This window comes from Lathyrus oleraceus, chromosome 6 (assembly GCF_024323335.1).
Source record: "Lathyrus oleraceus cultivar Zhongwan6 chromosome 6, CAAS_Psat_ZW6_1.0, whole genome shotgun sequence".
Lineage (NCBI taxonomy): Eukaryota > Viridiplantae > Streptophyta > Magnoliopsida > Fabales > Fabaceae > Lathyrus > Lathyrus oleraceus.
This window is the reverse complement of record NC_066584.1, coordinates 338,958,512-338,980,906: the sequence shown is the minus strand read 5'-3', so window position 1 is coordinate 338,980,906 and position 22,395 is coordinate 338,958,512. Positions and strand designations below refer to the sequence as shown.

Here is a 22,395-nt window from a genome sequence, read left to right as displayed (position 1 = left end):
AGTGGTGCTGCAGCTGGAATGGTCACAGCCGCAACATACGGTTGCTGATGATAGTTCTGAAAGTTATTCCTCCGGTTATCCCTGTTCTGATAAGAAGATATGGCACTTGCATCCCCTTCTCTCCTCTTCTATCCCTAAATGAACGGCTTCTTCACCCCTGATGAGGATCCACCTCCACTTTGGGTCTTGTATGTCCTCAGGTAATTCTCCACCCTCTCTCCGGTAGAGACTACATCAGCAAAATTGGAGGCATTGCAACCCACCAGGCGCTCCAAATAAGGTCCTGGCAGAGTGTTCATGAACATGTTAGCCATTTCCTTCTCCAACATAGGAGGTTGAACACGGGAAGCTGTCTCTCTCCAGCGTTGAGCGTATTCTCTGAAGCACTCATTGCTTTTAAGAGACAGATTTTGAAGTTGAGTTCTGTCCGGAGCCATGTCTGCGTTATACTGATACTGCTTCACGAAAGCCTCAGCCAAATCCCTCCAGCAACTGATGTGGGCTCTGTCCAGCCTCATATACCATTCTAGGGATGGCCCAGCTAGGTTGTCCTGGAAAAAGTACATAAGCAACTTTTCCTCATCGGAGTATGCAACCATTTTACGAAAATAGGCTTGCACATGGGTTTTCGGGCAAGAGTTGCCATTGTATTTTTCAAATATCGGGACCTTGAATTTCGGTGGCACTCTTACACCTGGGACCAGCCCCAAGTCAGCAACATCTACTCCCAGAGGATTCTGTCCTTCCACTGCCTTCAACCTCTCTTCCAATCTTCTAAACATGGGGTCCACACCATGACCCATACTAAAGTCTTCCTGCAGCAGGGGGAATTGATCGTCCTGATCATCATAAATGGGCTGTTGACCGGAGGTGACATGTAGGATTGGGATAGGCCCCGGTCCATTGGGTCCATTAGCCTCTCCAGCTGGAGGATCAGTGACTGTCTCTGGTTGAGCAGGGGGATTCCTCTGTATCATCTGCCTGAGCTCTTGCTGTCCCTGAGCCACCCCTTGAACCACATCCATGAATTGATTCATGCGGATTTTCATCTCGGCGAACTCTGCATGTAGGCTTTCCATTACTCTCTGTTGGTTTCTGCGGGTACCGTACCGGTGAATGCCTGGGTCAGCTATCCTGCTGATTGAACACCAAACAAACTGAGAACACTGTGGCGGTACCTGTTATGCAAGACATGCTAATAAATATGTAAATGCAATGACATGTTTATCAATTCCAAAGGTATTCTACCCCCTTGATTCCAGTCTCTCAATAGATAAACGATGTAAAAAAAAAGACTAAGCTGTTGATGAGAACCAAGAAAATTCCGACTAGAATCAAGTAGAAGATATAAACCCCACAGAAATGGATAAACATGTGTGAATGATTATGAATGCAAAATGATGTGATGCAAAATGATGTGAATGCAATGCAGTGGCATGGGAATCAGGATTGCTGTATCTGCTTGAACATCTGTCAGGTTGCACTGTCTGGAGAGAAATTAAGAGCACACCAAACAAAGGTCATGGGATGGATCATGTTATCCTTAATATCAACCACCCATTTTGGTGGATTATGGTTTACACCTTATCAACACCCAAGTTTCATTGATATTAAGGATACCTGATCGGATCAATCATGAATCAAGGGTTTGTTGCAAGTCACGAGCATGGAGTTTAGGTTAAGAACCACCCAAAAGGAGTGTACTAAGGTTTAAACATGCCAAATATGTTCTACAAAAGGTTCCCATAGTCATAATCCCATCTTTCGGATATTATTGGAGGAACGACTACTCGTATTCCAAAAATATTCTCAAGAGAGACTCTTATGAGTGTAGTATCGTGTAACAATCGTATCAAATCTTACACTTGAACGACTTTCGCACTACGTCCTACGAATAGGCCAAGATGGGTTTGGTAAACTAAGGTCCTCGGCTTCTAAGGTCTATATTGGAAAAAGTAATGTCTAACCACAACTTACTTGTGTGACATTATTGATCTCAACATGACCTCCACCAAGTGAATGGGCTTGCAAGTCAACTTGCTAAGGAATAACTCCACACAAGTCGACAAGACTATGCCATTCTCCTATCCTAAGTGCACTCGAGTTCGGGTATAGAACTTATCTCACAAAGATCACCAAGCAGCCATAGCCAGCCAACAGATACAGCAATGATATGTACACAATGCAATAAGGTAAAACAGGTAAATAAATAACTGTACAAAAGCATGAACACCCAATAAACAAACAAACTACAAAAGCTAGGAGGGACTCGCTTAGGGAAACCGGGTCCCTAGCAGAGTCGCCAGCTCTCGCAACCTGAAAAATATAGTGTGCGAAAAAACAACCGGCGAAAGAAAATGACAGAAGAGTCGCCACCATGCGTTATTTATCCCAAAGGAGGGAAAGGAAACGCTCGAAGTAAACCTGAAAAGAGGAAAGGAAAAGACAAGGTCTCGCAACCAAATCTTAGGTTCGGGAGTCGGTTATGCGAAGGGAAGGTATTAGCACCCCTACGCATCCGTAGTACTCTACGGGATCCGCTTTTGTAGTTCTTGTCTAAAGGGTGTGAGTTTATCTTGTGTTGTTTACCAAAAAAGGGGTTAAATGAAAATGACTCGCGCGGATGTCGCATCCACTGCATACGTATCTCATCTGAATATGAGAATCAGAGTCTTCGTAGCTCGGCTGACCTATGGGTTGGGGGGATGTGTGCTCGCTAAGACATCGCGTCTTATGCCTACGTATCTCATATGGAATGAGAATCAGAGCAAGCCGTAATTCGACTAACTACGGGGTTATGGATTGGGTTTTGGACGAACGACGTTACTACGCAATCTACCGAATGCTCGACCTTTGGAGACTTACTCGCCTGTAGTAGAAGGAGTAAACGTGTGTTTAGGAGAAGAAAAATCAATGAAGGGTTAGGGTTTGGGATGCTCATGCGAAAGGCAGTCCTTGACGAAGGAACCGCGCTACCTGCGGGGATACGAACACATACAAAACAAACATGTATAAAGTAAATGTGCCAACAAGGCAATCAGAATAAATCTCCCAAATGGTATCCCACAAGCAAAGTGGAATATCCAGCGAGCTATCCCTGCAAAAGTCATGTGAGCCTTCACAAAAACTCAACAAAAGGGTTAGTGAAACAAGATAAGGATTAGGAGAAAACATGCTATGACAAACGTAAGTCAGATTAGAGCAAAACAGTATGGTTTTTCATGGATAACAGTATGGTTTCAGAAACCTCAAACCCTGTGGCATACACTTCATAAATTAAACGATTAAGCATTCAAGGCATAGGTTTCACCCATTCATGCATGTGCAAAACCTAACGATATCCACACTTCCAAATTCAAACATAATACATCACACATTTAGAACATTCAAATTGAAGGCGTAAAATAATGGGAATAGGGCAAACCTGATTGGAGAGCTTGATTGAAATTGAGTTGCACTCGTGAGGTTTACAAAACAATCTTTAGGGTTTATGTGAGGCAGAGGTGATTCTGTGCAGTTGAGTTCCTTTCAGGGTTTGGAGGCTGCTCTGAACTCTGTTAGCTCTTCTCTCACTATCTTTTTCCAGCCAGGGTAATAGGAATAGAATTCCCTTTTGTTTCACTGAAACTCTGAATTTATAACCTGATTTTTGTGGACCTGTGGGCTCAAATGAAAGAGGTCAAAGTCCAAGATTTTTTCTTTTATTTATTTATTTATTTATTTTTATTTTTATTTTCGTTTTTTTTAATTTATTTATTTATTTATTTATTTCGTTTTTCGTTTTTTTTTTCTTTTCGTTTTTCATTTTTTTTTGAAAAAGATATTCCGATTGCCATGATGAAATGCAAATGCTAAATGACATAAAAATGAATGCATGCATGAGGTGTAAAGCGTATGCTTCCAGGAAAAATGAAGGGTAAATTTTGGGGTATTACAGTTTCTACGGACAATTGTACGGATTATCGGTTCAATTACGTTCGTTACATTCTAACCTTATAGATTTAGTTAGACATGGTAAAGTAAAAGTGCATTAAATTAAATAAAAGTAGTGCGAGTGCGGAAAGTAAATAAAAGTAGTGCGAGTGAGAGGAAATAAATAATTTAAAGCGAGTGCGAGGTAATAAATAATTTAAAGCGAGTGCGAGGAAATAAACAAAGTAAAGCGGGTGCGGGAAAATAAACAAAGTAAAGCGAGTGCGGGAAAATAAACAGAGTAAAGCGAGTGCGATAAAATAAATAAGATAAAGACAAGTAATAAAAACCTACTCCAATCTGAGGGTTGAGTAAATTGCAAAGCGGAAATGAAAATGGCGGCAGGATTAACTTCCTTCCAAAGTGCTCCAAACTCGATTACAGACTCGATCACAGACTTGATTACACAATTGTGGTAACACTCCAATGCGAAGCGATTACCACTTTAAAATACTAAATATATGCCTAAGTGAAACAAAGTTGCTCTGAGTTTTCCTCTGCTCTAAGTTTGGATCTTCCTCTGCTCTAAGTTTGGATGATTGAAAAAGTGATTTCGAGTTTCTATTTATAAGCAAGAAAAAAGATGGAAATGACAAGGATGCCTTTCAACTTGAAAATGGGAGGGAAAAATTTTCCTCTTGTGGCGCCCGCCACAAGGCCATGGCGCCTGCCACAAGGCCAATATGAGGCGCCTTAGTGGAAGTAGTGGGGAACGTGGCAGTTGAGGGAGGTTGAGCTTGGACACGTCATGGCAGGGTCTATGGCGCCAGCCATGGTGGAAGCCACAAGTACAAAATGCTGAATTTTAGGGTTTTTAGCTCTTTTTCGCTCCTTTTCTCGATCGGGGCTCCGATTAAAGTAAAAACCTGAAAACAAAGAAAAATATAGTAATAACACAACAAAATAACAATAAAACAACTAGAATGCATGTGAAATCGGAGTCGAAAATACGGTAAATTTCAGTGTTATCAAACTCTCCCACACTTAAACCTTTGCTTGTCCTCAAGCAAAACATTAAAAAGCTCATAAAAGAAAAACTGGTGTAAACGAGTGCTTTAGGTAAAAATTCTAAGTTCAAGTCGGGATGCAGTGATAGGTACTAACTGAGTGAACTAAGGGTATCATGATGACACTAATCCGCAAATACGGACATAAACTTCATTCCTATATTAACCAACCCAAATTATCCCACAATACCTAGGCCTGCCTCTTCATCTCTTTTTGTGTCCTTTTCATTCAGGCGCAATCACATTAAGCCCGTTATCCGTACATGCTTCATAGTAGAGTGACCTGTTAGTGATTATGATCTAAGCATGGGGTTTCTGGCACATAAATATGTGTAAACCTTTTTATTTGACCCAACTGTAGTTGTGGGGGATCGGATCGTAATCCGCCCTACCGAGTTCAGTGCCAGATACCTCTGAACCAACTAACAGTGGGTAAGTTTTTCTTTTTCTTTTTCTTTTTGTAGCAATTTTTACAATTCTTTGGTTTAAATGACTTTGTGAGGGTCACCTATACCGGAGTTGCCTTTTTGCTTTCTTTTATTTTTTTTCATTTTGCTGGATCATTCACTTATTTGCATCGGTCCCCTACGTAGAGGATGCGTAGGCCGGAGCTGACTGCTGAGATAAACTACTGAGGACTTATACGAAAATGATGGTTAAGGCCATGGTATATGGGGTTTCGGGAGTGGTTCCTATATTTACGAAGTCTATGGTGCTAAAACAGATACTGATGTTTCGCAAAGTTCTCCCAAGTCACCGCATCCTTACTCAAAACATGTCTTTAAAACCTGAAAACTTTCGGAATAACACTGTTTTCTTTTGCAAAAAAAATTTGGTGGGGCTAAAGGTATGGGGAGATTAGATTGTACTAAAGATATACTATATTTGGTGACTCGTCAGACTCATGCATTATACTAAAAAGAAAAATAAATAACTAAAAGGAAATAAAAATAAACAAGCTATCTAAAAACAGCAAAGAAAAGCGATAAAGAAAAGACGAGAAAAACAATAAAGAAAATACGATAGAGTCTCCTCCCACACTTAAATCGAACATTATCCCTAATGTTTCAAAATAAGATAAGGGAAGAGTTACCTGACAACCTATTGCTGACCACTGGTGCCTTCGCCATCCTGAGGTGGACGACGGGATCGAGTACGACGACGATCTCTCTAATCCATCCTCGCCTGCAGGGCATCCTGAGTGGTCCTCACCTCTCGAAGGTTACCCAAAATGGAACCTTGAGTGGCTTCAATGAGTGCCATGTGTCACTGGTGGTAGTGTTGTTGGCGGGCTTGTGTATCTGTGATCGTTTGCAGAGACTGTAGAACAATGTCGTAGGACCTGTCTGTCCTCCGCTGCGATTCTTGCATGAAGCTCATGTTATTCGCCGGTTGTTGTTGGATGGTAGAGAGTAGGTCGTCACGCCTTTGCTCTCTAGCCATGTGGTCACGCCACATCTTCTCCGTGATATAAAAGCCAGGAGTGGTACCTGCAGAAGAAGAAAATGGTACAGTGTGTGGTGGTGAAGGATGATGGGGGGACACATGGGGTACGGGAGATCTCTCTCTCCGATCATATTCATCATCAGTGTCATGTCCCGCCTAATCAGGAATGTTAGGAGGAAGAGGACCTAAAACAGGTGGAGAATCTAAAGCGTAGGTCCAATTCCTTAGATGGAAATTATGCAAACCTAAGTTATTTAATAAATGAAATATGCTATGATAGATACCTAAAGTGTAGAGACAGTTTTCGTCAACATACCTTGTCGGGAGGATCTCCCGATTTTGCAATTGTTCGATGATTTTTCTTTGTCTATCCCCCGGTTTCCCTCCTCGAAGAATGAATCCATTAAACTCCATTTGTGTGGCTCTTAAAAAGTGACGAAGAAGGTGAAGTGGAATGTGAAAAGGTTGGATTTTTACGAAATCCGACGGATGAAAATGAAAATGGAAATCGGAAAAATGATTTGTACGGTGTGGTGATTAGAAAGGTATGAGCTTTTTGTGGGTTCAAGGATGTTTTTGCAAGGTGGGGAAATGGGTTTGGAAGGTTGTAAGGTGTGAAAATGGTGAAGAAACGGGTTCTGCCCCGACCTTTTACAGACGCTTGTCTTTTGGCTTTGAGGGGTCCGAATAGCATTTGTCTTGTGATTTTCCTAGTATCATTGACTTGCATAATTTTTATAGAAGTAAAAATAAAACAAAACAAAAATTAAATATTAGACTAATAAATAAATAAACAACTAAAATAAAAAATGCAAATAAAACGAACATAAGACATATATAGATAAAAGTAGAAATATCAATGTATAGACATAGTTTATATAATATTCCAAATGCGATAATATAAAATGAGTTATGTAAATACGAGAAATATAAAAAAGAGATAAAATAAGATGAAATGGTGAGATCATATAATAGGGATGTCGTCTTCCTGAGTGGATCCACGGAGCATGGCTACCTCTTGCCTGAGCTTTGCGATCTCCTGATATAAACAGTCGGCTTCGGTAGCGTGGGTGAGATCAGACACTCCCATCTGTAAAGTGAGGTCAGCCACCTCCTGTCTAAGCTCTGCGATATCTCTGCGACACTCAGCAATCTGGATGCGGATGTCGGGGGTCTACAATGAAAGATTATTAGAGAAAACAGTGATCCTAGGAGAAGGCGGTGTAGGCGTGTACTCAGCAATGGTTGGTGATCTCGACTCCTCGACGGTCTCTCCCTGGCCCTCTAGAGCATAACTCCAATTCGCTAGATCATGCACACTGGTCATCATAGGATCTGGCAGTGTGAAATAATGGATAGCCTCGCTGTCAACCAGCAATCGGAACTGACATGGGTGGAAAGAGGCTCTCCTCATCAACCCTCTGGTCAAACAGATGTCGATGTCCATGGTAGTGTACCCACAGTAGATCCGGAGATGTGACAGCTTGCGACACAGACCTAAAGCGACAGCAATCTGCGTGATGATCCCGCCCACATGGATGACTCCTTCAGTAGATATGGAGACACCGCTGAGACTATATAACAAAAAGTTCCCACATGCTACTGGGTGAGACTGGGATGCATAAAATAGTAGGAAGATCTCTTCTTCACTCAGTAATGTCTCTGCATCCGGTCTTCCTAGGAAGGAATGTACCAATATCATCTGGATGTATCTAAAGGCAGGGTTATGTATAACATGAGACAGCTGCGTAGATGGATCCTGGCTTCTGCCACCTGATATATCACTCCAAAACTTCTCCACCTCCTTACCCAGAAAATATCCCATAGGTGTCTCCGGGATAACATCAGGAGTGGTCTGGAAACCCAATAGGTCGTCGAACTCTTTCTGGCTGAAAGAGTACTCAACTCCAAAGAGCCTGAAAGCAGCATACCCATCTGGTCCAGAGTATGGGTCATAGTCGAATGAACTCAAGAACTCCAATGTCAGGTTCCTGTAGGTGTTACTCAAGTCATCGGCAAACTCGTCCCAGTGAAGTTGGTGGCTAAGGAATCGGATACTCGGCTCAATGCCCAGTGCCTCTATACAGTGCTGATCAGGATAACGTGTGGGTGCCATAGGGCACTGATACAGAGCGATGTAGCGCTCTCTCTGAGCATTATCTCTATAGGCCACATGCATATCATCGAAATCCTGCATCCTGTAAAAGTTACGAAAGTGATCATGAAAATGCAAACCATTCAAATTTTTAGTCTCGATGCAAAATATGATAAAATAAAATAAAAATAAAATTAAATAAATGCGAAAAAGTAAAATGAAAGAGAAACCATGGGTTGCCTCCCACGCAGCGCTTGTTTAACGTCATTAGCTTGACGATTAGAATTTATACACCTGTAGTAGTAGGGATTGTTGGATCAATCAGGGTGTGGCTTGAGTAGTATGCTGGAATGTCTCCTCCTTCGTAGAGCTTCAGTCTTTGTCCATTTACAATGAATGGACTACAGGTTTCGTTCTTGATTTCTACGGCTCCGGATCTCAGAATCTTTGATACTTCGAAGGGACCAGTCCATCTTGAACGTAGCTTTCCCGGGAAGAGTCGTAACCTAGAGTTGAAAAGGAGAACAGAATCGCCTACATTGAAGTTTTTCTTTACTATTCTTTTGTCGTGATAGGCTTTTGTCCTCTCTTTATATATTTTTGCATTCTCGTAGGCCGATTGCCTAAGTTCTTCTAGTTTATGAATGTCTAGGGTACGCTTTTCTCCAGCGGCTAGGTAGTCTAAATTCAAAGTTTTAATGGCCCAATAGGCCTTATGCTCTAATTCGAACGGTAAGTGACAGAATTTTCCATAGACTAGTTGGTAAGGAGTAGTTCCTATAGGGGTTTTGAAAGCGGTTTTATAGGCCCATAATGCTTCTTGAAGCTTCTGAGACCAGTCTCTCCTAGAAATAGAAACAGTTTTCTCTAGGATTTGTTTTATCTCCCTATTAGATACTTCTACTTGGCCACTAGTTTGTGGATGGTATGGTGTTGTTACTCTATGCCTAACTCCATATTTTCTTAAAAGTTTATCAAATATTCTCGATATAAAGTGTGATCCTCCATCACTTATGACTAAACATGGTGTTCCAAATCTAGGGAATATATAGTTTTTAAATAGTTTGATTACTACCCTAGTGTCGTTTGTGGGTGCAGCTATAGCTTCAATCCACTTAGACACATAGGCTACAGCTACTAAGATGTACCTATTTCCTAAGGATGGTGGGAAAGGTCCCATGAAATCTATACCCCATACGTCAAAGAGTTCTACTTCCTGAATGTTTCTTAGAGGCATTTCATCACGCCTTGAAATGTTTCCAGTGCGTTGGCATCTATCACATTTGACAATGCAAGCATAGACATCACGCCACATGGTAGGCCAGAATAGGCCAGCTTGGAGAATCTTGGCGTATGTCTTAAAGGTGCGCACATGTCCACCATAAGGTGCAGAATGACAATGCTTGATAATATTATTTACCTCTTCTTCCGGAACGCAACGGCGAAAAATGCCATCTTTACCCCTTTTGAAAAGGAGCGGTTCGTCCCAATAGAAGTTTCTCACATCGTGGAAGAATTTCTTCTTGCGGTGGTAGTCAAGATCAGGGGGTACTATATCAGTAGCTAGGTAATTTACGAAGTCTGCATACCAGGGTACGTTACTTATTGCTAAGGAGTTTTGGGGATGCTCATGGGGGCTTAGGTTATCATCTTCAAAGGTTTCTACTCTAGTTATCAGTCTATCATAGGCGAAATCATCATTTATGGGTACTAGTTCAGGTTTTAGATGTTCTAGCCTAGAAAGGTGATCGGCTACTACATTTTCAGGGCCTTTTTTATCTCTTATATCTAAATCAAACTCTTGTAGTAATAGAATCCATCGGAGTAACCTGGGCTTGGCATCCTTTTTACTTAATAGGTAACGAATGGCAGCATGATCGGTGTAAAGTATAATTTTTGCTCCTACTAGATAAGATCTAAATTTGTCTATAGCGAAAACTACAACGAGTAATTCTTTTTCAGTTGTTGCATAATTAAGTTGGGCAGCATCTAGGGTTCTACTGGCATAATAAATGGCATGTAATTTTTTATCTTTCCTTTGTCCTAGAACGGCTCCAACTGCATAATCACTAGCATCGCACATTATCTCAAAAGGTTCTGACCAATCAGGTGGTTTCATAATGGGTGCTGAGATTAATGCTTGCTTTAAAAGATTGAATGCGTCATTACATTTTTCATCGAAAATGAATTCAGCATCTTTCATTAAAAGTCCAGTTAAAGGTTTGGTTATTTTGGAGAAGTCCTTAATAAAACGCCGGTAGAATCCAACGTGTCCAAGAAAGCTTCGGACTTCTCTGATGGTTTTTGGTGGTTTTAGGTTTTCTATAACTTCTATTTTAGCTCTATCTACCTCTATACCTTTTTCAGAAACTATATGTCCTAAAACTATTCCTTCGGTCACCATGAAATGACACTTTTCCCAGTTTAGCACGAGGTTCACCTCCATGCATCTCTCCAGGATTTTCTCAAGGTTAGCAAGACAATTGTGGAAATCAAATCCGCAAACCGAGAAATCATCCATAAACACTTCCATGATACCATCTAGGTAATCTGCAAAGATTGACATCATGCAGCATTGGAAAGTAGCTGGGGCATTACAGAGGCCGAATGGCATTCGTTTGTAGGCAAAAGTTCTATAAGGGCATGTAAAGGTAGTTTTTTCTTGATCTTCGGGGTGGATAGGTATTTGGAAGAATCCAGAGTATCCATCTAGATAGAAGAAGTAAGAGTGTCTGGCTAGACGCTCCAACATTTGGTCTATAAATGGTAAAGGGAAATGATCCTTCCTGGTTGCTTTATTTAATTTTCTATAATCTATACACATCCGCCATCCTCCTTCTAAACATTTTGCTACATGTTCGCCTTATCATTTTGCACGACTGTGATGCCTCCCTTTTTAGGTATTACATGCACAGGGCTCACCCACTTACTATCTGAGATCTTATAGATTATACCTGCCTCAAGTAACTTAAGAACTTCCTTTTTAACAATATCACTCATTATAGGGTTTATTCTTCTCTGATGTTTCCTGGAGGGTTTTGAATCTTCTTCTAGCGAAATCCGATGCATGCATACGGATGGGCTTATACCTTTCCGGTCAGAGATATTATATCCTAAGATTGAGGGATATCTTCGTAAGACGTCTAAAAGTTGGTTCGTTTCCTCTTGGCTCAAGGTAGCACTGACTATAACTGGACGGTTCATCTTTTCATCGAGGAACTCATATCTCAGGTTCTTAGGCAATTCCTTAAGTTCTAAGGTTGGTTTCTTAGGGCATGGCATAGGATCTGGGGTAAGGGATAAACATTCATAAAGGTTATCATCGATGTAGGGTTTCTTAAAATCATCATCTTCCCTTATGAGAGTTGATGGTAACTTAATTGTTTTTATAATTTCTTCTTGTTCTAATTCTCTAACACATTCATCAATGATATCTAAGGCATAACACATGTCTCCCATCACAGGTGCCATAAGAAATTTCGAAAGTATAAATTCTATTTTCTCGTCACCTACCTCAAATGTTAACTTTCCTTTCTTGACATCTATTATGGCTCCTGCAGTTGATAAGAATGGTCTACCTGGAAGGATTGGTATATCATTGTCCTCTTTGATGTCCATGACAACAAAATCAGTAGGGATAAATAACTGACCTATCCTAACAGGGACATCTTCTAAAATTCCTATCGGATACTTAACAGATCTATCGGCTAACTGAAGTGACATCTTAGTGGGCTGTAATTCTCCTAAGTTTAACCTCTCACAAGCTGCTAAAGGCATTAGGCTCACACTAGCTCCCAGGTCTAGAAAAGTTTTTTCGATGACATGATTACCCAAAAGGCAATGAATGGAGAAATTTCCAGGATCTTTATCTTTCTTTGCTAATTTGTCCTTGGAAATAGCATTACATTCCAAAGGCTTCGGATCGTCAAGTCTACGTTTGTTGGTAAGGATGTCTTTGAGAAACTTTGCATAAGAAGGTATTTGGATGATGGCTTCTGTGAAAGGGATTTCTACATGAAGTTTTTCTATAACTTTAATAAAAATTTTATATTGTTTATTGATCTAGGTTTGTTTGAGTCTTTGCGGATATGGTATAGGTGGTTTATATGGCGGGGGTGGTATGTAAGTTTTATCTTTAGGTTCTTCTCCTTTTTCTTGACCTTCCTGGTTCTCAGGTTCCTCTGGTTCCTTTACTTCGTTCGGGGGCTTGGTATATTTCTTAGAAGTTTCGGGTTCGCTCAATCTAGGGTTTGATGGCTCATCATAAGCGTCCCCACTTTGTAGGGTAATGGCATTGGCTTGTCCTCTCGGATTTTGTTGAGGTTGTCCAGGGAATTGTCCTCCAAGTGTAGTCTGAGGGGCTTGGTTTAAAGCTACCTGAGAGATCTGGGTTTCAAGCATCTTAGCGTGAGTAACTATTTGGTCAACCTTGGTTCCTAACTGAGTAATCAATTTGTTAACATGAATGTTTTGGTTCATGAACTCCTTGTTTTGTTGGGTTTGAGCAGTGATAAAATTTTCCATAATTTTCTCAAGGCTCGGCTTTGGTGGTACAGGTTGCATAGGTTGATTTGATCTTGGGGCTTGATAACTAGATCTCAGGGGTGCATTATTTTGGATTGGGTTATTATTTTTATAGGAGAAGTTCGGGTGATTCCTCCATCCAGGGTTATAGGTATTCGAGTATGGGTTCCCTTGGGTGTAATTCACTTTCTCATAGTGGGTTTCGTTTAATAGATTGCATTCTGCAGATAGGTGTCCTTTGGTTCCACATATCTCACAATCCGACGAAACTACGGCTACAGTATTCGGGTTTATGCACATATGCTCGACCTTAAGGGCTAATGCGTCCATTTTAGCTTGCATCATGTCTATAGAGCTTAGTTCATGCACTCCTCCTTGGGCTTCCTTCTTCTCAATTGTCGCTCGTTCGACTCCCCATGATTGATGGTTTTGAGCCATATCTTCAATGAGGGCACTAGCTTCAGGATAAGGTTTGTTCATCAGAGCACCGCCTGCGGCAGCGTCGATGGTCATCTTCGTGTTATAGTGAAGTCTATTATAGAAGGTTTGAATGATTAACCAATTTTCTAAACCATGATGTGGGCATGCTCGTAACAACTCTTTATATCTCTCCCAAGCTTCGAACAACGATTCTCCTTGGTTTTGGGTAAATCTAGTTATATGGTTTCGAAGAACGGCGGTCTTACTTGGGGGAAAGTATCTAGCAAGAAAAACTCTTCTAAGGTTATCCCAAGTCGTAATGGAAATGGGTGGAAGGGAATCTAACCATGATAGGGCTTTATCTCTGAGGGAAAAAGGGAATAATCTTAAACGTATTGCCTCAGGAGAAGCTCCATTGGTTTTAAAAGTGTCTGCTAATTGAAGAAATATTTTTAAATGTTGGTTGGGGTTCTCAGTAGCGAGACCTGCGAATTGTCTCTGTTGCACTAGTTGCAACATGGATGGTTTAAGTTCAAAATTATTAGCTGGGATGGTTGGGTTTACTATACTAGAACTAGGTTCTTCATTTGATGGTTGAGCGAAATCTTTAAGAGGTCTTTGGTTTTGATCTTCGGCCATAGCTCTCTTAATTCTATGAAAGAATAAACGTGCGCGAGCGTAACGTTCAGGTTCCGCCAGAGGATATACTAAGCTTAAACTTCCAGTGCTGCGAGTTCTTCGCATTGACCGGCTGGAAATAGCCTAAGTCTAAACGATATAACAACAGGAAAATGAAATTTTACGAAATTGGTCCCCGGCAACGGCGCCAAAAACTTGATGCGTGTCTTTTCGCAAGTATACGAATGCGTCAGAGTAATATAAAAGATTGTCGAATCCACAGAGACCAAGTGTCAATCTATCGTTATCTATTGTTATGGTGTTTATCAAAGGCAATCAAAATAGGTGTTTTTAGAGTGTGCAAAGAAAAGTAAAGTATTGAATAAAGTTTAATTAATAAAGACAGGGTCGAATGTAATTCACATAATCAATTAATAATCCAAGTACTTGCTGATAGAACTACTTATGGGCAATGTTTCCTACTTTGAAAAGAACTAATTTAACGGGAACTGTCGCTTTCGCGTATTCAAAACCGAGTTGTACTCCCTAATCAAACCCTCTTATTGTCACTTATAAAAAGGCGTGCATTGCGTTAGAGTAGTAAACCTATTTTTAAGAAATATAGTATCTTGACTAAGTTGAAAAGTATTATAACCTGGATTTCTTAACCAAAAGAGGTTCTTATGAACCAGACTCTAAACTTATAAACGCGTCCGAAAATAGTTTTAAAATCTCTTTTCTTCTTAAGTTAAAATCTCCTAATGAACTAAACAAAGTGCTTTCGCTGTTTTTGAAATAGTTAAAAACAATTAAGTTTAAAAAGACGTTGGACGGCTTTCGATCTTACCCAACGGAATTGAAGTGCGGGAAAACTTAAGTTGAAAGTCAAAATAGCCCTTAAGTGTTTCTACGAACAATTGTACGGATTATCGGTTCAATTATGTTCGTTACATTCTAACCTTATAGATTTAGTTAGACATGGTAAAGTAAAAGTGCATTAAATTAAATAAAAGTAGTGCGAGTGCGGAAAGTAAATAAAAGTAGTGCGAGTGCGAGGAAATAAATAATTTAAAGCGAGTGCGAGGTAATAAATAATTTAAAGCGAGTGCGAGGAAATAAACAAAGTAAAGCGAGTGCGAGGAAATAAACAAAGTAAAGCGAGTGCGGGAAAATAAACAAAGTAAAGCGAGTGCGGGAAAATAAACAAAGTAAAGCGAGTGCGGGAAAATAAACAGAGTAAAGCGAGTGCGGGAAAATAAATAAGATAAAGACAAGTAATAAAAACATGCTCCAATCGGAGGGTTGAGTAAATTGCAAAGCGGAAATGAAAATGGCGGCAGGATTAACTTCCTTCCAAAGTGCTCCAAACTCGATTACAGACTCGATCACATACTTGATTACACAATTTTGGTAACACTCCAATGCGAAGCGATTACCACTTTAAAATACTAAATATATGCCTAAGTGAAACAAAGTTGCTCTAAGTTTGGATCTTCCTCTGCTCTAAGTTTGGATGATTGAAAAAGTGATTTCGAGTTTCTATTTATAGCAAGAAAAAAGATGGAAATGACAAGGATGCCCTTCAACTTGAAAATGGGAGGGAAAACTTTTCCTCTTGTGGCGCCCGCCACAAGGCCATGGCGCCCGCCACAAGGCCAATCTGAGGCGCCTTAGTGGAAGTAGTGGGGAACGTGGCAGTTGAGGGAGGTTGAGCTTGGACACGTCATGGCAGGGTCTATGGCGCCAACCATGGTGGAAGCCACAAGTACAAAATGCTGAATTTTAGGGTTTTTAGCTATTTTTCGCTCCTTTTCTTGATCGGGGCTCCGATTAAAGTAAAAACCTGAAAACAAAGAAAAACATAGTAATAACACAACAAAATAACAATAAAACAACTAGAATGCATGTGAAATCGGAGTCGAAAATACGGTAAATTTCAGTGTTATCAAGGTTCAGTTTTGATCCTATTCCCATGACCTATGCAGAGCTATATCCTTCTTTGATAGAGAGGAAACTGATCACTCCACGTGACCCACCTGCTATACCTACCAACCCTCAGTGGTGGTATAAGCCTGAGATTCATTGTGTTTATCATTCTGGTGCTCCCGGACATGATGTGGAGAACTGCTACCCGTTGAAGACCAAGGTTCAAGAGCTTGTGAGAAGCGGTATACTATTTTTTGAGGACGTAGGTCCTAATGTCAAGAAGAACCCATTGCCCGAGCATGGGAAATCTGCTGTTAATATGGTTCAGGGTTGTCCTGGCAAATACAAGGTCCGATATGTCAGCCATATCCGACAATCTTTGGTCGAGATGCACAGACTGTTGTGTGGATACAGTCACTACGAGCATGACCATGACAGATGCCGTGTTTGCACTGTCAATGAGAGGGGATGTCGTCAAGTTAGAAAAGACATCCAAGAAATGTTGGATCAAGGTGTAATTGAGATACTTCAGAATCGCGACGAGGATGATGAAGTTAATGTGATATCACCAGTATTCAGGATCCTAGAGCCTGTTGTCATACGATATGATGGCAGCAAGCAGAAGGCTTCTCCTACTCTCATAATAAAGCCAGTTGACCCTGTGCCATACTCTTCTGACAAGGTTGTTCCCTATCGTTATAATGTTGTGGCATTGGAAGAGGGGAAGGAGGTGCCTCTACCCTCCACCTTTGTTGTTAACATTGTTGATGTTAGTGGCCTGACACGTAGTGGTCGTGTTTTCTCGGCGCCGCCGAAACCCCAGACTGACACTAGAAGGGTTGATACTGCTGATAGCATCGTTCGTCCGTTGGGAAATTTTGTTGTTTCTCTGAATCCGGCACTTGCTGTGAATAGACCTGCTGCCACTATTGCTAAAACTCTTGTCCCTGCTGGCCAAAATGGCATGATGAAAGAGGACTGCGATGAGATGTTGAGGCTCATCAAGAGGAGTGAATACAATGTTGTAGATCAGCTTCTACAAACGCCACCAAAGATATATGTGTTGTCTTTGTTGATGAATTATGAGCCACACCGTGAAGCTCTGCAGAAGGTGTTGGACATGGCGTATGTAGACCATGACGTCACAATAGAATAATTCGATAGTATTGTTGCAAACATTACCGTTTGTAACAATTTGAGTTTCTGTGATGCTGATCTCCCCGAGGAGGGAAGGAACCACAATTTGGCACTTCATATCTCCATGAACTGTAAGGATGATGCCATGTCTAATGTGCTGGTAGACACTGGATCATCATTGAATGTGTTGCCAAAATCCACTCTCGCTAGACTTTCATATCAGGGGCCTCCCATGAGGCAGAGTGGAGTGGTCGTAAAAGCTTTTGATGGATCCCGCAAAATTGTGATTGGAGAGGTTGAACTCCCAGTCAAGATTGGACCAAGTGATTTCCAGATCACTTTCCAGGTCATGGATATCCACCCATCATATAGTTGTTTGTTGGGCAAACCGTGGATTCACGAGGCAGGCGCCGTGACATCCACCCTACACCAAAAGTTGAAATTTGTCAAGAACAAAAAGTTGGTGGTGGTAGGGGAGAGAAGTCTCTCTTGGTAATCCATCTGTCTTCCTTTTCTTATATTGATGTTGAGGACGAGGTTGTGACGCCGTTCCAGGCCTTGTCTATTGTTGAGCCTTCTAAGAAAGGAACTTCTTCATTTGCGTCCTATAATGATGCGAAGTTGGCCATTGAGCATGGCGCAACTAGTGGTTTAGGACAAATGATTAAGATGGAAGACAATAAATCTCGGGCTGGCATAGGGTATTCTTCAGGCACTTTCAACAAGCATAGGCTGTTTCATAGTGGTGGTTTCATCCACACGGTTGAAGATCAAGAAGCTGTTGCTATTGTGGAAGAGGATGCAGAGGAAGATTCTGGCAACTTTGTCATCCCTGGAGGGGTCTGCAATAATTGGGTCATTGTGGATGTTCCAATAGTTGTCCATAAGTCCACGTAATGTTCATTTTTGTTTAAAACCCCTTCTCCCATGCCAAAAGGAGAAGTGATGACATTGTTGGCCCATAAATACAATGATATTCATTCAATAAATTCATGTTAAATGTTTGTTTTTCCCAAATTTATTTTCACTTTTTGCTTTTTGCATGAAATTGGTGATCACCATAAAACCCTAAAAATAGAATAAAATCAATCTTTTCATCTGCATAATGATTTGCCTTGTTTGAATTCTAAAATCTCTTTTATATCCAAAATCATTATGTAGGTTGATCAAACCCATTGGACATAATGATCCAACACCATCTTCCAACTTTGAGTTCCCTGTATTTGAGGCCGAAGAAGATGATGTTGAAGAGATTCCTGATGAGATTACCCGTCTACTTGAGCACGAAGAGAAGATCATTCAGCCACATCTTGAGAATCTGGAAACAGTCAACTTGGGATCTGAAGATTGTGTTTGTGAAGTGAAGATTGGGGCACTCCTTGAAGAATCTGTTAAGAAGGGGTTGATTGAGTTGCTACGAGAATATGTCGACGTCTTTTCCTGGTCATATGAATACATGCCTGGTCTGGATACTGATATCGTGCAACATTTCTTGCCTTTGAAGCCTGAGTGCGTGCCTATAAAGCATAAGCTCAGAAGAACTTATCCTGATATGGCAGTGAAGATTAAAGAAGAAGTTCAGAAGCAGATTGATGCGGAGTTTCTGGTGACTTCTACATATCCTCAATGGGTGGCCAATATTGTGCCCGTGCCTAAGAAAGATGGAAAAGTCTGAATGTGTGTGGACTATAGAGACTTGAATAAAGCTAGTCCGAAAGATGATTTTCCTCTACCACACATTGATATGTTGGTAGATAATACAACTAAATTCAATGTCTTCTCATTTATGGACGGATTTTCCGGTTATAATCATATCAAAATGGCACCTAAGGATATGGAGAAGACAACATTCATCACACCTTGGGGAACATTCTGTTATCGAGTGATGCCCTTCGATTTGAAGAACGCTGAAGCCACGTATCAACGAGCTATGACTACCTTGTTTCATGATATGATGCACAAGGAGATCGAGGTATATGTTGATGATATGATTGCAAAGTCAAGAACGGAAGTTGAACATGTAGAGCACTTGTTGAAGCTTTTTCAGCGTTTGAGGAAGTATAAGCTTCGTCTGAATCTGAACAAGTGTACATTTGGAGTCCGTTCCGGCAAGTTATTGGGCTTTATTGTCAGCGAGAGAGGTATTGAGGTTGATCCTGCCAAGGTCAAAGCAATACAAGAGATGCCTAAGCCCAAAACTGAGAAGCAAGTCCGAGGTTTTCTTGGTCGTTTGAATTATATTTCCATATTCATATCCCACATGACTGCCACATGTGCGCCAATATTCAAGCTCCTCCGGAAAGATCAGAGTCATGATTGGACCGAGGATTGCCAGAAGGCCTTTGACAGTATTAAAGAGTATTTGTCTGAGCCTCTGATTCTGTCTCCGCCTATGGAAGAGAGACCATTGATTATGTATTTGACTGTTCTTGAAGACTCAATGGGTTGTGTCCCTGGTCAGCAAGATGAATCAGGGAAGAAAGAATATGCCATCTACTATCTGAGTAAGAAGTTCACTGATTGTGAGTCTCGAGACTCAATGCTTGAGAAGACATGATGTGCTTTGGCTTGGGCTGCTAAGCGCTTACGCTAGTATATGTTGAATCATACAACTTGGTTGATATCCAAAATGAATCCAATCAAGTATATCTTTGAGAAGCCTACTTTAACTGGGAGGATTGCCCGTTGACAGATGTTGTTGTCTGAGTATGATATAGAGTATCGAGCACAGAAGGCTATTAAAGGTAGTATATTGGCTGACCAATTGGCACATCAACCAATTGAGGATTATCAGTCGGTTCAGTATGACTTCCCAGATGAGGAAATATTGTATTTGAAAATGAAAGATTGTGATGAGCCTATGCTCGATGAAGGGCCAGAACCTGGTTCTCGATGGAGCATGGTGTTTGATGGCGCTGTAAATCAATATGGAAATGGTATTGGGGCAGTGATTATTACTCCTCAGGACACGCATTTTCCTTTTACAGCAAGGTTAACTTTCAAATGCATGAATAATATGGCGGAGTATGAGGCCTGTATTATGGGTTTAGAAGAGTGTATTGATCTTAGGATCAAGCATCTTGATGTGTATGGTGATTCAACCCTTGTTGTTAATCAGATTAAGGGTGAATGGGAGACGAATCAGCCTGGCCTCATCCCATATAGAGATTATGCGAGGAGGATTTCAACGTTCTTTACTGAAGTTGACTTCCATCATATTCCTCGAGATGAGAATCGGATGGCAGATGCTCTTGCTACACTTGCTTCAATGATTGTGGTGAAATTCTGGAATGAAGTCCCCAATATCACTGTGATGCGCTTGGATAGACCAGCTCACGTATTTGCAGTAGAAGAAGTGGAAGATGATAAGCCATGGTATTATGATATCAAGTGCTTTCTCCAAAGTCATATTTACCTACCCGGGACATCTGTTAAAGATAAGAAGACTTTGAGGAGATTATCTGGAAGTTTCTATCTCAATGGCGAGGTGCTTTATAAAAGAAATTTTGACATGGTTCTGCTCATATGCGTGGATAGACACGAAGCAGACCTGTTGATGACTGAAGTCCATGAGGGTTCATTTGGTACTCATTCCAATGGACATGCCATGGCAAAGAAGATGTTGAGAGCAGGCTACTATTGGCTGACAATGGAGTCTTACTACTGCAAATACGTGAAGAAATGCCACAAGTGTCAGATTTATGCGGATAAGATTCATACTCCCCCGACACTTCTAAATGTGATTTCATCACCATGGCCTTTCTCCATGTGGGGAATTGACATGATTGGCATGATAGATCCAAAAGAATCCAACAGTCACAGATTTATTCTCGTAGCAATTGATTACTTCACCAAATGGGTTGAAGCGGCGTCGTATGCGAATGTGACCAGGCAGGTGGTTGTGAAGTTTATCAAGAATCAACTCATATGCCGTTATGGTGTGCCAGACAAGATCATTACTGATAATGGATCTAACTTGAACAACAAGATGATGAAAGAGCTTTGTAGCAAGTTCAAGATTGCACATCATAATTCTTCTCCTTATAGACCCAAGATGAATGGGGCTGTTGAAGCTGCTAACAAGAACATTAAGAAGATTATCCAGAAGATGGTTGTTACGTACAAAGATTGACATGAGATGCTGCCATTTGCTTTGCATGGCTATTGTACATTTATCTGCACTTCAACAGGGGCAACCCCTTTCTCTCTTGTTTATTGCATGGAGGTCGTACTCCCCGTGGAGGTTGAGATCCCATCAATGCGAGTCTTGATGGAAGCCAAGTTGGTCGAAGCTGAATGGGTTCAGAGTCGTTATGACCAACTGAATTTGATTGAAGAGAAGAGATTGACTGCCATGTGCCAGGGTCAGTTATATCAGCAAAGGATGAAGAAAGCCTTTGATAATAAGGTCAAGCCTCATGTGTTTCCAGAAGGTGACCTTGTGCTCAAGAAAGTCTTGTCTTTCGCGCCCGATTCCAGGGGCAAGTGGACTCCAAACTATGAAGGTTCATATGTTGTTAAGAGAGCCTTTTCAGGCGGTGCTTTGATACTTACAACTATGGATGGGGAGGATTTCACTCGTCCTGTGAATTCAGATGCAGTCAAGAAATACTTCGCCTAAAATAAAAATAGAATGGCTCGCTAAGTTGAAAACCCGAAAGGGCGGCTTGGGCAAAAATGAGCGTCTCGGTGGATTGAAAACCCGAAAGGGAGATCCAGGCAAAAGTTAGAGACATGAAAAATGAATATATATATATATATATATATATATATATATATATATATATATATATATATATATATATATATATATATATATATATATATATATCCCGCTAGATTGAGTACCTCACCCTGGGGCAATCTAGGCAAAAATTAGGGATTTGGCAAGTAACTGCATCCTGACAAGACTTTGTTCTACAGTCGTCATTTGTCAGAGATTCTCGCTCAATCATCGTCAACTGAAGCTCCAAATACATCGGATTCAGAGTTGGTGGAGAAATGGTCATTATGTTCAATGTAGCCATTTTCCAATATATATCACCAATTTCAAATTTGTAAAGATCCATGGAGTTTTGCCATTTGCAGACTACCATTCCATCAAATAAATTTGAGCCTTTATCCAATTCTTTGCACTCTTATTTGTTTCTGTTTAACAAATGTTTGCATGTTTTAATTGATAAATATTATTGTTTTAAATAAATAAAGTTTTTTAAACTATTTTTAAAGTGAACATTCACAATGACAAAA

At 40.7% G+C, this 22,395-nt stretch overlaps 1 non-coding gene across 1 annotated transcript; it reads left to right on the top strand.

The window, feature by feature from the left end:
* Nucleotides 1-13,612: 13,612 nt before the first annotated feature.
* Nucleotides 13,613-13,719, top strand: LOC127099745 (small nucleolar RNA R71). Its single transcript, XR_007794219.1, has one exon. It is a non-coding gene; the product is annotated as a small nucleolar RNA R71 (small nucleolar RNA).
* Nucleotides 13,720-22,395: the final 8,676 nt, after the last annotated feature.